The sequence below is a fragment of the Pleurodeles waltl genome, chromosome 8 (genome assembly GCF_031143425.1).
Source record: "Pleurodeles waltl isolate 20211129_DDA chromosome 8, aPleWal1.hap1.20221129, whole genome shotgun sequence".
Taxonomy (NCBI): domain Eukaryota; kingdom Metazoa; phylum Chordata; class Amphibia; order Caudata; family Salamandridae; genus Pleurodeles; species Pleurodeles waltl.
The window spans coordinates 720,864,303-720,879,923 of NC_090447.1; positions in this window are offsets into that span (position 1 = coordinate 720,864,303).

A 15,621-nucleotide genomic window follows, 5' to 3' on the forward strand; every position below is an offset into this window, starting at 1 on the left:
AAAATCTGATGTATTCATACAGATTGGAGACAGAATTGCCCAACTTGTCACAAGTGCAGTGAATGGAGGTCTGGTAAAGAAGGAGTCTGCCCCAGCCCTTCTGAAAGTGCAAGGAAAGGGAAGCTGTGGTGCAGCAGATAAAAACTACAGTGCTAAGGTGTGGGTTGAATCCCCAAATGACCCTCCAGAACCTGCAGAAATCATAACAAAGGGCCCCAATAACGTCCTGCTGATTATAAAACAAGGAAAGGAAGAAGAAGGGCACATTTCAGATGACAAATGTTATTTGCAAGAAAAGTCATACTTTTTTCTTTTGCAGATCATACCAGGACTCGCCACTGACCATGAGTGTGCTGTGTGGTCTCCCTTCGGGTGTTTGCGTGTGGGGTCTGGGGAGGGACCGGCCCCCCCAACCTGAACCTGATTGATTAAAGTACCAACCCCATGGATCAATTTTGCACAACTCGTGGCTTCAGTTCAAGTTCTACATGGGATCAATATAAAGTTTGTCAACTTGTTTGATTACATTCTTCCACTGGAACTAAGCAACATTGCCAGTTAACTGTCTGTGTTTTTTCATGTGGAACTTTGACTTTCGCTTACATTCCAGCAAACCTTTCAGGTGGACCGTGTACCTTTACATGAGTAGCACTCATGCTACCTCAACTTGCTATTTTAGAGACACTGTTCAATCAGTTATTATCCCAATCAGAGTATAGAAGTTTCAGTCTTTTCATTGTAGATGTATCTGAATTGAAAGGTTATGAGTTAATCCACTTCCATTGCTTTACAGTGATTGTTTTTATCATTCAAATCTGATTTGCTTATAATGTTTTTTGTTGTTGTTTTTGTTTTTTGTTTTTGTTTGAAATAAGAGGTATGTAAACAAAAGTCTTTGGTCATAGAGTGGAGATGTTATGCCATTAATTGTGTTTGACCAATGACTTTGTGTTTCACCACTGCGCATATTAGTTGTTCAATGTTCATCAGGAGCACATTACATTCTGTATTCAGTGTTGCTGCCTATTGGCTTTAACATGGCATTAGAAATTACATTCTGTATTCAGTTTAGCTGCCTACTGGCTTTAACGTGGCATTAGACATTACATTTGGTATGCAGTGTAGCTGCCTATTGGCTTTAACGTGGAGTTAGACATTGCAGTTGAGACATTGCAGATGAGCTGTGTTTTTCCAAGCTGTGTTTTTCCACATGGTTGATGAAGCTGTGTTTTTCGTATTGAATTCACACCAAACCCTAGCTGATAAGAGAGCGTAGATTTTGTGTTTACCTCTCAATCCAGCCTGGAAATGAGTGAAGTTTGGAGACTTGGCCACTCTCCAAACTTGTCCGGTTCCCACACTGAGCCAGCATTTTTGCTTTTAACGGTGGCCCTGGACAGCAGCGAAGGGAGATTCTCCAGGACTTCAGTCAAGAGCTGACGTCAGATGCCTGGCCTCCCGTGTGGGTGGAAAGTCTCCTTCTCACAATTGAACAGGAGTCATCAACTGGCAGGCATGAAAAGGGTGACGAGCAGTGATAGGCCCTACGGTGATGAAATTTTGACTTTTATTCTTTGCTTTGAAGTTACGCTATAATATAATTACATGTATTTGCTGTGTACATTGCAATTGAGAAACACTTTGATATATTTTGCTTTCATTGCTGTGAGTACTTTTAAACGTATGCTTCCAACCTACTAATCTTGTCTCTCAGGAACCTCGTGGTGAAGTAATAATAATAAATGTCTTCTTTAAACTAAGAAGTGCATTCCAGAGAAGTTTTGTAAGCTCGGTCATAAGATACGAGAAGGAAAGCAAAACAGCACTCTGGTGTTTCTGGGGAGTCCCATATTGGTGACAGTTTACTGTAATAGGGGATTCCCAGAAAACATCTTAGTTCATACCACAGGCCGGCAGCTGAGCTAAGGCATTTCAGTCGTACTTTTTCAAAGAATTTTGGTTGCACCATACTTGTATAGGAATCCCTCTCTTGGTAGGGCTGCTAGCATGGCCCTGCACGTTTCCATTAGAAGTTTCATCTGGATGGGACAGGATAATCTCACAATTTATTAACAGAAATGCCCAACAGTAGAGTTGGCTATCGGGTAGTGCCAGACCCCCTTTTCCCAGCCTCCTCATGAGCATTTTCCATGCAGCCGTATGGCTTTATCTGCCAGTTTGAACAAGGTGGTCTTCCTTTGAATCTTCCCTGTTGAAACTCAGCGGGATGTTATCAAATAGGAAGGTAAATTTCGGCAGGATGGACATTTTAACCACCTTTACCCTTCCATAGATAGTCAGGGGAAAATTCCTCAATTTTTTCAATACTTTATCTACTTCATTGCAGGCTCTTTTCATGTTAACCCTTGGGATGTCCTCATGATTTTTAACTATCCTGACTCCCAGCTACCTTCTTTCTTCCTTACGCTCCATTCCCTCCCATACTGAGTTTCAGATAATTATTTCTGATTTGGTTTCTTTCAACTTCTGCCCACAGGATTCCCCAAACTGCTTCACTTCCCATGGTACTTGGATACTGTACTCTCCACCTCTGAGGTATACACAATCAAGTCATCGGCGTATAATGCTGTTTTTGTTTGGTGAGTCTGCCAGTGACGAAAGGCATGATCTCTTTACTTGCTCTTATACTTTGTGCCAAAGGGTTCTATATAGTGATTGAAGAGGAGCTGGGAAAGAGAACATCCCTGCCTAGTGCCCCTCTCTATTTTATCAGAAGTAGACATTTTATTATTTACTGCCACCCGGGCCCTTGGATTCCTGTAGAATTGTTGGATCACCTTCAGGACCACAACCCCCACCGCAGCATGCTTTAAAACTGTCATTAGGTAGTTCCAATTCACTCTATTAAAAGGCTTGGCTGCGTCCAGACTTGTGATCGCCAGTGGAGATTTTGTTGCCATTGCTAAATCTATGGACCCTATCAAAGAGTGTCTTAATTCCTGCAAACTTCTTCGTGGCAGAAATGGAGGCTACATTGACCTCTTACAAGTCCTCAAGTGGAAGGGGGTTTTGGGAAGAGAAAAAGAGAAAATACCAGCTTCTGCTTCGTGGACTTTCAGAATTGAACTGCTGGACCCTGCACTTCATGTTATGTTGGGCGCCAGGACCTCTGATATCTCGTATTGAACTTGCTTAAACTACTGTACATTGCGTAATGTCAGTTATTGTTGACACTTTGTGCATATGTTTCTATTAGGTTGAACAAGTCTCTTCCTCTTTTTTACAATACTTTCAGAGTCTTTGAAGCAATGTCCAAACTCAAAAACGATCAACTTGACTAAAGGGCTACTTTCTGTTCTGGTGTAATCTCTTGCCAGTAAAAGTTCTGATAAACTTGCTCTATTTCCAATCTTCTAATCTCAGGGGAGTGCATGTTACTGGAAATATTTATTTTCTTAATGTCTGTTTAGTGGTATCTTGGATTCCCACCCAAATGATAAATCATGCTAGTTCTTATTGTCATAAATGATTTGTGAGACAGAGCTCTGTTTTGTTTCATTTACGCGATGAATCTTTCTTTACCTTAAAATTAAGTTATTTGCTTGAAATTTTCAGAAGAACCTTTCGTGCAGGAGGAGTCGGAGTCCCGTACCTTTAGGGCAGGAGCCCTTTAAATTGAACTTGCGCTCCCGCTACCGCGGGAAGCGCTTTGGTGCAGGAGGAGGCGGCGTTGCGTACCTTTAGGGCAGGAGCCCTTTAAATTGAACTCGCGCTCCCGCTACCACGGGAAGCGCTTTGGTGCAGGAGGAGGCGGCGTCCCGTACCTTTAGGGCAGGAGCCCTTTAAATTGAACCCGCGCTCCCGTGGGACGCGCGGGCGGCGCCTGGGTGAAACCCGGGCCAAGGGCGGGCCCGTCTTGCGCCCGTCATCGCCCGTCAGAGGCTGGGCTGGGCCACCCCTCTTTCATCTCCAGTGGAGGGTGAATATATCCACTAATATTTAGAGTATATTTTGAAGTATTTTAGTGGGTTTTTTAATAGTTTTAATCTCTTATTTATTAGTCTGTTTTGTCTGTTGTTTTGTTGTTGAAACTTTTATAAATGGGCAGGAAAAGAGGCCCGATAACTGGTCCATTGGGGGGTGGTAGGGGTGGTAGTAGACAGGGAAGTGGCACCACTACATTGGATTCCTTCCTCGCAAGAGCTGTCGGGGTTGTAACAAAGGAAATTGATCTGGCAGAGAGGAGGTTATCCATGGAACTGGAGGACTGGTGTCAGGCCCCAATAGATAGTGGTCCCCGTGAGGATGTGGATGCAGAGGTGGCTTATCCGGGGGGGGGACCAAGGTGCTGTTATGGCTGCTGCTGAGCCTGCTCAGACTGAGCCAACAGAGATAATAGAGGGTTCTGGTGGCCAAGGCCCCTCCAGAAGAAGTAAAAGACTTTTATTATCCTCTCCCCCGGCCTTCTCCATGGATAAATGTAGCCCTCCACCGAGGAAAAAAAAGGTCTTAAAGAAATTGATGCCCAAAACGAAAACACCTCTCTTGGGACTCCCTAAGGGTACGAGCAGTGACCCTGTACCTTGCCAGCATCTGGGTTGTGATGTTACTATTTTATTGTCAAAACTTCGTGAAATGATCCAGGAGATTGTATCCCCCGTTGTGGCAAAACTATCGGCCATAGAAAAAGTAGTTTCTCTGTTATCTGTGCAAGGTAATCAAGGGAGGCACTGTGTAGGTGGATATGTGGCCCCGACCAGGCAATCCCATCCCAGTGAGGAGTTGCTCCAGCCGGAGGAAGCAGCGGGGTCACTGGGGAAAACTTCTCAGTTATTGGTTAACCCTGGAAATTCGGGAAATTCTGGGGGGCAGGGCGCTCGTGCTGAGATTGCTCCGGCTGCACCGACTCCCCTCTCAAGGGTAGATAGGACTGCCAATAGGCCTAGTTGTAGTAGGCATCCTGATTCTGATTCTGTGGCAGCTGGGGGGGTCGGCCAACAGCTGGCTGGGAACGACAATCTGAATCCGTCAACGACCAGGCCTTCTTTGGCCTGTGTAGATCTCCCCCCAGCCTGTGCCCCTTACGTGGTGGTGTTGACGAATGTACCTGCTCTTGCTTCTGGGGCAACCGAGTCTACGGCCCAACTCACAAATAAGGCTGGATATTGGTTGAGTAAGAACTGTGATTTTCCATGTAAGGATTTCAAGGATATTCTGTTTGCCAGAAGAATTGGTTGGGTTGGCCCAAAAATAAGGTGGGGAATGAAGATTGTATTATCATAAATGTTTGATACCCTGCCCTAGCTCAAAGGCTCCTCTCTACTTATCGTCCTGCTGTTCTTAGAGCTTGTACAATAGGTGTGGTCCCTCTGGGTTATTTTTATTACCACATGCGATTGAGTGCTGGGGTGTCTCTTGGCTTTGGTAGGGATCCCCCCGGGTCAAAATAGCCTGCAGGCAACTAGCAGAAGAACTGTTACCAACAGTAATTTATCCTTGGAAGGGGTGGACTGACTATGCGCCGAAACCCTGGCTATACGGGAAGAGGTGCCCCCACAGTGTAATCTTATTTCATGGAATATTGCGGGCTATGATGCTAAGTTATCTGATCAGGCGTGGGTTAGGTGTGTGGTTAACTATGATGTCATCATGCTTCAGGAAACCTGGTCAGAGGGGTTGTCTGTGTGGGACGGGTATGACAGATTTGCGATTCCAGCTGTGCAGTCTCTTGGTGGCCACTCGAAAGGTGGCCTGGTTACCCTAATTCGCCTCTCTAAAATAGTGGGTGCTTTTCAAATTAATTGCAACCACCAAGGTATATTACTGGTATGGGTGATTTTTTCTAATAACTTTAATATTTTGCTGGTAAATTTCTATAACGCTGTGTGGGCTGTGGGGTGCCAAATTGGGGCCCTGTTCTCCGTTCTTCAGGTTTTGAAATATAGAATGGAGGAGGTGGGGCTAGAATTCTGTGCTATTGTCTCTGGAGATTTTAATGCTAAGTTGGGAAGGCTCAGTACTGTGGTTAATCCCTTTATCTGGGGCTGCAAGGATTATTCAGAGGATGGTCTGCAGGTCTCCAGAGGCAGGGTTCTAATTAAGGAACTCAGGAAGATGGGCCTTCTGAATTTTTGTGCTATAGAAGCAGTAGGCACTCATCAACTCCCAACCTTTGTGGGAAGAGGATTTGGATCCACTATTGATTATATTTTTGTGTCTCCACCTATGAAAGACCTGGTGATTGGGGGTGAGGTGCTAAGGGAGTGTTTCAGTGATCATAATCCCCTTATAGTGTCCTTTAATCTCCCTGGGGCTCTACGTAAATTAGGACGAGGTAGGCCTGTAGCAGTGGAGATAAAGGATCAGGGTAGGCGGCTTGGGTGGAAGCAAGTGGATCCCCAAAAAGTTGTAGGAAGGGTGGTGGGGGAAAAGTTACATTTATTTATGGATACACTCTTGACAGAGGCCCCTAATCCTAAAGCTGTTATGGATGCAATAACAATAGTAAATGCAGCAGTGAGAGACTGCCTTTTTTCAATAGGCAGCCACCCCAGTAAACGTAAATGTGGCTGGTATGATAAGGCCTGCTATGATGCAAGGGCAAACCTGAAGATGGTCACTAAGAAACATCCTAGAGATTGGGTCCTCGTAAATGAAGCTAGAATGAAGTATAAAAGGGTTCTGAGGGATAGCAAGCTAAAACAAAAAGATAAAGCTTGGGAAGAGTTACAGCGTGCCACAGCTCTAAAGGATCCTGGTCTGTTCTGGAAGGTGGTGAATAGAGGTTCCTTTGGAACAGAAACATCTGAGGGCCTTGGCTGTAACATCGCCCCGGTGGCATGGGTAACTCACTTTTGTAGAATTTTTTAGGGTACTCCCCTAAGAAATAACTGGGAGAACGAGTATGATATGGCTCCGAATCTAGCAATTAGGTTTTCGCTCCAGGAGGTTATGGACGCGATACAGAGTAGTGCGAGTAGTAAAGCTCCGGGCCCAGATTCGATCCCTATGGATCTGTATAAAGCTAACCCCCAGTTATGGGCACCTATTCTCTTAAATGTCCTCAATGCAGCAGTTTCTGTGGGCATTCGTGCTTCTGCTTCTTGGAGATTGTCATATATTGTCCCAGTGTTTAAAAAGGGTGACCGAAATGATCCTAAGTCTTATCGCCCTATTTCTCTCCTGGACTCTTCTGTGAAGATATTGGGACGGATTATTTTAAGGCATCTGGAGGCCTGGATGATAGGAAATGATATTCTAATCCGGGACCAGTATGGGTTTAGGGAAGGCCTCGCTACGCGAGAACAATGTCTCAACCTATTAATGATGATTGGTAAATACACGCAGGCCAGGAAAGGTACCCTCTATCTTGCTTTTATGGACCTTAGTTGTGCCTTTGATGAGGTGAACCGGTCCATTTTATGGGAGAGGTTAAATCAGTTAGGGGTGGATCCTAATATTGTAGAGCTGCTCCGATATCTCCATTCTGGGACGATTACAAATGTGAGGGTGGGGCCTAATGGGGAATGCTCAGAGGCTTTTAAGCTTTCCAGGGGTGTTCGCCAGGGGTGTGTTCTGGCTCCTACTTTGTTCCTCCTATATACAAATGGCCTCTCTGGATTTTTGATGGAACATTGTAGGGATGTCCCAAAGGTGAATGGTATTAATATCCCTGTGCTGACGTACGCTGATGATGCGGTCCTTATGGCCTGCACTATGAATGGTCTCCGGGAAATAGTTAGAGCTTATGCCTCCTTTGTGTCAGCTTTGGGTTTAGAGGTCAATTTTAAGAAATCACATTTCATGGTTTGTGGAAGACCCTTAAGCAGGGTGGGGGAGCTAAGGGTGGAGGATCAAATTATCAGCAGGGTCCATGAGTTTCCATACTTAGGTGTCATTTTTGATGAGAAAGGATCTTGGAAACCCTGTATTGCCAGAAGGGGTGTGCTTTTTCATGCAACAGTTGGTGCGACTTTTGACTTTGCTGTAACGGTAGGTAATAAACCTATCAAGCCTTTGCTTGAAATCTATAGGCGGAAATGCCTCCCTGTCCTGCTGTATGGTGCGGCACTGTAGGGGTATAGGGATACCCGAGCCCTTACGGTGGAAGAAAAACGGTTCTGTAGAAGGCTTTTGGGAGTTGGACAAAATATCCCTGGTTTTTGCCTTCATCTGGAACTGGATCTTGAGTGTGTGCAGGACACTATCCAGTTGGCTCCCCTTCTGCTATGGATCACAATCTGGAGTAACGAACATGCCACTCTTAACAGGGATATCTTAAGGGATTGTTTGGCTTGCGACAATTCAAAGAATATTCTCTGATTGACGCACATAAGGAAGATGGCTCATGATCTGGGGCGGCCTGATTTGTTTGACTTCCCTGAGGGCCTGACTAGTTGTGATAAGAAATGGGCTAAGGACAATTTTTTTGAGAATCCAGGAGACCAAGAGGGAGGGGGAGGCCTTAGGGAAAAAAATCGATCAGGGATTTTATCATGTTGAAAATGTGGGTGGGTCCTGAGCGCTATCTCTTAGAGATAAAGGATGTGAGGGAAAGGTCTCTTATAACCCAATTCCGTTTGGGGATCATTAGAAGTAATCTGTGCTTCCCGCTAGGTCAGTATGGGGAAAAATCTATTAGACCTTGCCCCTGTGATGGGGTGTCCCAACAGACCCTGTCCCATTTTATATTGTTTTGTGTTTTTTATGCACCATTTAGAACTCGATTTCTATTACCTCTCCTAAGGCCCAAGGGTTTAGTGCAATATCGTCCTGCTTTTATGTGGTTGCAAATGGCCTCTGATGTATTGGTGTGGAAGGGCCTGGGATCATTCCTGAAGGGAGCTATTACTTGGCGTAACAATGTAGAGTTTTTACAATGATCTTACTGTTTTCTATGAATTGAGGTTTTATATGTTTATATTTTTGATGGATGTTTTCACTATATATGGTTTTACTGTTTTATTAACAATTGTATTGGTGTTCATTTGTTGTAATGGATGAATATTTTCATACCGAATAAAAGTCTTCTCTTCTCTTCTCTTCTCAGAAGAACCCAAACTGGATTTTTTCACCTTTCTTATTTTCTCTCTTTTACAGGAAATACAAGATCGTCAGCAGAAGAGGGAAGAGGAGAGGTGGGACTCCACAGGAAGCAGACCGGAGGGTGAGATTCGCCAGAACTCGACTGGAGGCTGTCCAGAGGACAAGAAATGCTGGAACTCGACTGGAAGCTGGTTGGAGAGCGAGGAACACTGGAACTCGCATGGAGGAAGGCTGGAGAACAAGGAATTTGACTCGCAGTGGAACTCGACAGGAGGTAGGCAGGAGGACAAGGTAATAGACTTGATTGGAAACAGTTGAGCAGAGCAATAGGTACAAGGCCAAGCAAGGCCTCAGACTCACATGCATCCTTAAATAATAAAATGTGCAAATGTGCCTTCTGGCAGTTGATTGCTTATTAAGGAAATGAGCAATTATCCTCCTGAGTATGGCACATGTTAAATACCGATCACATTGTGAAGAGCACATATTTTGGCAGTTACAGTTGGAGCAGGTGGAAAGGCAGTTGGATGTTTGTTAAGAAAATGAACAATTATCCTCCTGATTGTGGTACATGTTCAATACAGATCACATTGTGAAGATGACATGTTTTGGCAGTTACAGTTGGAGCACGTGGAATACAATGTGCATAACCAACAAGCATTGGTTATAATAAATTAGACATTTAACAAGCATTGTGTTAGAAATGGGGTTTCTGGTTGGCTAGGGTATGCACCTAAGCCAGGCAGAACCCACCCGCTCTAGTCAGGGCAAGGGAGTTAACGTACAAGATAACCCCTGCTCACTCCCTTGGTAGCTTGGCACGAGCAGTCAGGCCTAACCCGGAGGCAATGTCCTAAGCATTTGCACAACACACACAAAACACGTGACGTACTATCCCCACAACAAAGGAATCACAACACCAAGTTATATAAAAATAAACTGTATTGTACACAATGTAATGATTAGACTAAACACAACATGTCAGTAATACCCTGCTACTCAAGCAGTTGTCAAAACCTTACATACTGGTTACTCTGCAGTATTCAGGAATCACATTATTAAATGAATGCACTTGTCATAGAAATATCATAAATGCCCATATCAGGAACATTATAATTCATATGGCAAGTCATGAAAAGATATCAGCATGGAATTCCCATAAAAATGAACATCAGCACATATGTGTCACATTATACCAGAAACAGGTTAGCTTAACAATCCCACAAGTCCATAAAAGGAACATCAGGAAAATGTATGGTCCCTACAAAGTACCTGTTTTCGTGAAGATAAGGCACCTCTAGTGCCACAAGGAGAACAAAGGGGGACCCCGGCACTCCACTGTGCAAAACGGGGCCTTATGATGATTTTGGAGGAGGTTGGGTGACACACATCGGGCCCCTCCTGGTATCCGCAACCTCTGGGGGCCCCCCTGGGCCGTGACTGGCCCTCCAGAGGGGAGGCCAAAGCCATTACGACATTTGGGTCCACACATGGGATACTGGCGGTGCGGGGGGGCTCCAGTGAGGCCTCTGCCCTGTCTGCGGTCTCTACAAAGGTAATCGGGCTCTGGTGGGCCAGGGGGAACCTCCGATGAGATTTCCTTTCAATTCAATTCAATTCAACTTTATTTCTGTACAAAATACCATAAAAGCACAACATACAAAATGCTATTAATAAATATAAAGATTAAAAAGAACAGGAATATAATCCTCTGCATAATAATAGGATGGAACATCTGGATTGATATTAAGTATCATGAACGGAGTCTAAAATAGAAATAAAAATACAATATATATACAAAGCCGCAAATTTTCAATATGAAACTAAATGTTAAAAACAAAACCTCATATAGGCAACGAGTATCTTATTTTCGATACAGTACCTTACATTCAGAAATGTATTTATGATAAGACAATACTAATGAGCTGCAGCTCAGGGATCAATGCGCAATTTTAGGCTTTGAATACTATACATTATACATTGGCCCTCAAAGTTTTTGCTCTAATGCGCCAAATTGCCTCTAGAAAATTTGCCATTGCACATGCCACAGTCCTGTGAGGGTTATTTTTGCAGATCCTAAGGGCCAGAAGCCAATTCCTAAAGCCCAAGGATCTGCAAAGTGGTATAATTCAGCGAGCCCTCTGCTTGGAATAGGCGGGACAATGGAATAGAACATGGGCTGGGCACTCAACGGTTTCACATCCCATTGGGCTTAAATCTGTGTGTCCTTCAGGCTGGTTCCATCTACAAGTGAGAGCGCGTAAATGTAGAGATCCTATTCTAAATCTAATATAAAGTGTACGTCCTGAGGGAGATATAATCAAATCCATGTAATACTCGAATTCATAATGGCACTTTATTGATAAAAAACTATCTGTCATAGTAGAAGGAGGAACCACTGCTAACAGTTCTACTTGCAAACTTAGCCAGTATGCATCCTTTACAATCCGCATAGCATGTTTTGGAATATGGGAGGGATTTGACCAATAGACACCCAACCCAAGTTTGGTAAAAGTATTTTTGATGTAACTGCACCACACCATTTTTTTGATTGAGAAAGCACCCAACAAGGCACTCAGCCATACTCTATACAAGGTCAGGGTATCAGTAGACCAGATCCTAATCCAATACAGCAATGGTCTTAAAGCAGCTATGTCTGAGATGGAATATAAATTTAAATCCATCTGAATAGGTAGTGCGGGGAGCTTGCAGGTATTTTTAGTAAAGCTTTTATAAAGAAATTATCTGCTCTCTCTATATCTTTCAAGTTGCCATGACCCCATAGCTCTGCACCATATAAGACCCCCATACTGACTTGACTTTTGTATATTTCCATTGCTGGAGTGATGGAGAATCTAGGAGATCTGCCAACAAATCTCCAGATAACCCCTGATTTTTGTTTCAAACTCATAGAGCACTTCAACAGTTGGGCCGGCCATTTGTGGAAATCCTCGAACCTGACTCCCAAGTAATCGAAGTCGGACACTCTTTCTAATGTTTTCCCATCCAACAGTATCTGTTTCCTCGCTTTGTGTTTTGTATCACCAAAACACATATATTTTGTTTTGGAGGCATTTGTTTGTAAACCATACTCCCTACAGAAACCCGTAAACTTCTCAAGTAGGTTAACAAGACCAGAAGCAGTTTGCGATAGCAGTAAGGTGTCATCAGCGAACAACAAACACAGGGTCTTGGCCCCACCTACTTTGGGAGCATCATTAGCACAGTTGAATAAATAAGGAATACAAGTATTTATAAACAACCAAAAGAGTGTGGGAGCCAACACACATCCCTGCCTCACCCCCTTATGGATTGGAATATCTCTTGTTAATTCTCCATTTGTTCCCCACCTTATGCTGGCATAGCTCTCAGAATACCGTTCTTTAATCAAATTTAGCAGAGATCCTGAGACTCCAGCTCTGTCCAGAACCTCCCACAATTTGTGGAAAGGGACCAAATCAAAGGCGGATTTGAGATCCACAAAGGCGACGAAGAGTTTCCCTGCGTCCAGGACCACTGTCTTCTCTTTGATCGTAAGGAAGCAGAAGGCCTGGTCAACTGTACTTGTCTTTTGCCTAAAACCTATCTGCAGGTGGCTAAGGACTTCATTTTCCTCTATCCAGCCCTTGAGCCTACTCAGGACCTGATAGCAAAATATTTTTTGCAGGTTATCTAACAGACTAATTGGTCTGTAATTACCCGGGACAACCCTATCTCCTTTTTTGTAGATGGGAACAATTATCGCTCCTTTCCTAGAGCGGGGGTTGTTGACGCGCACCAGAATGGCATTTGACACTCTGTTGACATAGGAACATAGGAACTCCAATAGCTAAGATCAGATTTGAACAGATCAAAAGGTATTCCATCTAAGCCAGGTGCCTTTCCTGATTTTTGTTGGCTATCTCAGTTTCCGTAAGAGTAAACGGTGTAAGGCTGCCTACAGAGGAAGAAGCACACAATATTTAACTGTCTTTACCAGTAGGAAGAGCAAACTCCTGACTATACATTTCAGAAAAATGGCCAATCCAATTTTCAGGGGAAATGTGGCAATTGGGTCTGGGGTTCTCATCCCACCCCTTTTTTGCCACCAAAGACCAAAAACGTTTTGAGTTGCTATCCTTTGCTGCTAGTAGTAATTCCTGCCATGTTGTCTCTTCCCAGTGGATTTTGCTGGTCTTCGTTATAGATGCGTACTCATGCCTTGCAGGGATAATCATAGATCTATCTTTAAGTTTTATTGCTTTTATAAGACTACTCTTGGCTACTATACATGCCTTATTAAACCACCTATGATGGATTCCTACTTTAAGTTGTTTATTCCCCCTATTAGTTCTGGAAAATAACTCTTTCAAGAAAGAAAAGAAGTCTGCATGCACGGCCATAATCTCGTTCGGAGTGTATGTACAGAGACTAGCAGTTGATTGGTGGGTTGAAACTAAATCATGCATTTTCACCACTGATTCATTTGAGCTTGTGAAGAACTCCCATTTATGGCGCGCTTATTACTTGACACCACTAAGGGAAGCGTGCCTTCATACTTTTGTTGTGCATCTCTTTTTGCAGAAAACAACCCATTGTATGCTACCAGAATCGGAGAGTGGTCACTATTATGTTGTTTACCCATCCTAAGATCTTTAATGACATGCCAGATCCTCACATCAATAAGCACAAGGTCAAGTAAACTACTATAAGACCCTCTAAAAAAGGAAGATTTTGCTGGCATGTCTGAGGAAAAGCGCCCATTTCCTGGGCAGACCGTGGGTTATAATTAAATCAATAACTTGCAAGGCCCTAATGCTGGATTTGGGCTGTTTTCTCAATGAGGAAAAGGGAGGGATTCTCCATATTGACTCCTCTACCTGCGTAATCTCAGAAAAAAGAGAATTTGACTCTAGGGACACATTAAAGTCACCGGCTACAATAATAAAATGTGAATAAAAAAATCCAACACAAGGGAATTCAGCAGGCAGATAATTTTGGACATTTGATTCGGAGGACTAGGTCTATTGTAAATATTGATACACAAGAGCAAGAGACCCTGCTTTAACTGTATTCAAAGAGCCAAAATGTCAACCGAATCCACATAAATTTCCTTAATTTTGCCCACATTAGAGATTTTTATTCATGTAATAAGACCCCTGGCTGCTCTTCCAGCAGAGGACGGACTAGCCTCCTTGCAGAAAGAGCTGTACCCCTGTCTATAAACATTTGAAGTGGCCCAAGTTTCCTGAAATAAACAGATGTTAAAATTGTCAATATACAGCCCCCAGTCAACATCATCTAGCTTATTTCGAATTCCAGCTACATTCCATGACATGAATTCCGATGCTGGAGTCCCAGAACCCATATGATCTCTCTGGGTGGGCTTCAGAATGTGGGTTCTAGTGGGGCTCCTAGTAGATTTTGCCATATTTGGATTGTTAGCTAGGTCAAGAATCCTAGAGGAGAACAGTTCCAAATCTGGTTCACTGACTGACTGGAGCTTGTCCGCAGCAGAAAGTATGTTATCAATCCTGGGGACTGAAGTTAAGTGCAGTCAGTCAGTATCTGAGGGAACATCTATTTACGTTAACTCCAGTGAGTTGGTCCTCTCGGTCAAGCTCGCGCGCTCCCTCTTGGGGGCCATAAGATGCACCATGTCAGATGGAGCAGGAACCCACTTCCCGCATTTTGGGGTCTATTGCTCAAGATTGTGGGAATTTCCTTCATCAAGGCACTATTCTCGGGCCAACAACTTTTAAAACAAATATGTGAGCCATTTCGTAAAGGATTACGTGCCTCCAGGGATATGAAACCTTTTATCATCTTAGGACTAGATAGCATTAGTTTAATAGTGTCCCAATGCCCTGCCTTCGCTGTAAAATGTTCGGCAGATATATCTGAATGAACAATGGAACCATGTTGTCTAACATGCCGTATCCAATGGATGAACTTATTTTTAATGATGAACTATCTTCACGTATATTGGGGGATAGTGAAGGAACCTTACACATGTAGATTGGATAGCCACTATTGGGAGGATTGACGAGAAGTTGCATTATGGCAGAATCCCACACCATTTTCGCACGAAAGCAAGATGTAGATAAAACACAAGAATGTTCCTTAGCCCTGAGGGGGATAATAGGACTGGCCTGGAATACTCTTTCACCCCGAGCAGACCTAACAGATGAGCTGGGGCAGCCCTCGCTTCTCACGATTCTCTGTTTTAGGGGAATAGAGATAGTAGAGATCATCTCTTCCTTTTGTATCAGTACAATGTCCCTCGTCAAGCTAGTAGGACAAAGGATGTTAAGTACCTCCATCATTATTTGTTGCAGCTCCCTCACTTCTTCTTTTATGTCTGTGGTGAGAGAAACCACTTCCTCCTGGAGAGCACAGCAATGGGTTGATGACTAGAAAGTTGTGAATTTGGAATAGATCATCTTGGTTCAAAGGATTGATCTCTGAGCTTCCAATGGCAAGAAACGATTTGTACAAGGAATATCATGGACTGTTACACTACATGTCAGAGCGCTCTCTGGAGTTGGGTGTGAAGAGCTATTTCCCAGGGCCTTTACTTTTGAGCCTTCGCTTTGAGCCACCGATACCAACAAGGCATCGCCGTTTGGGACAGTA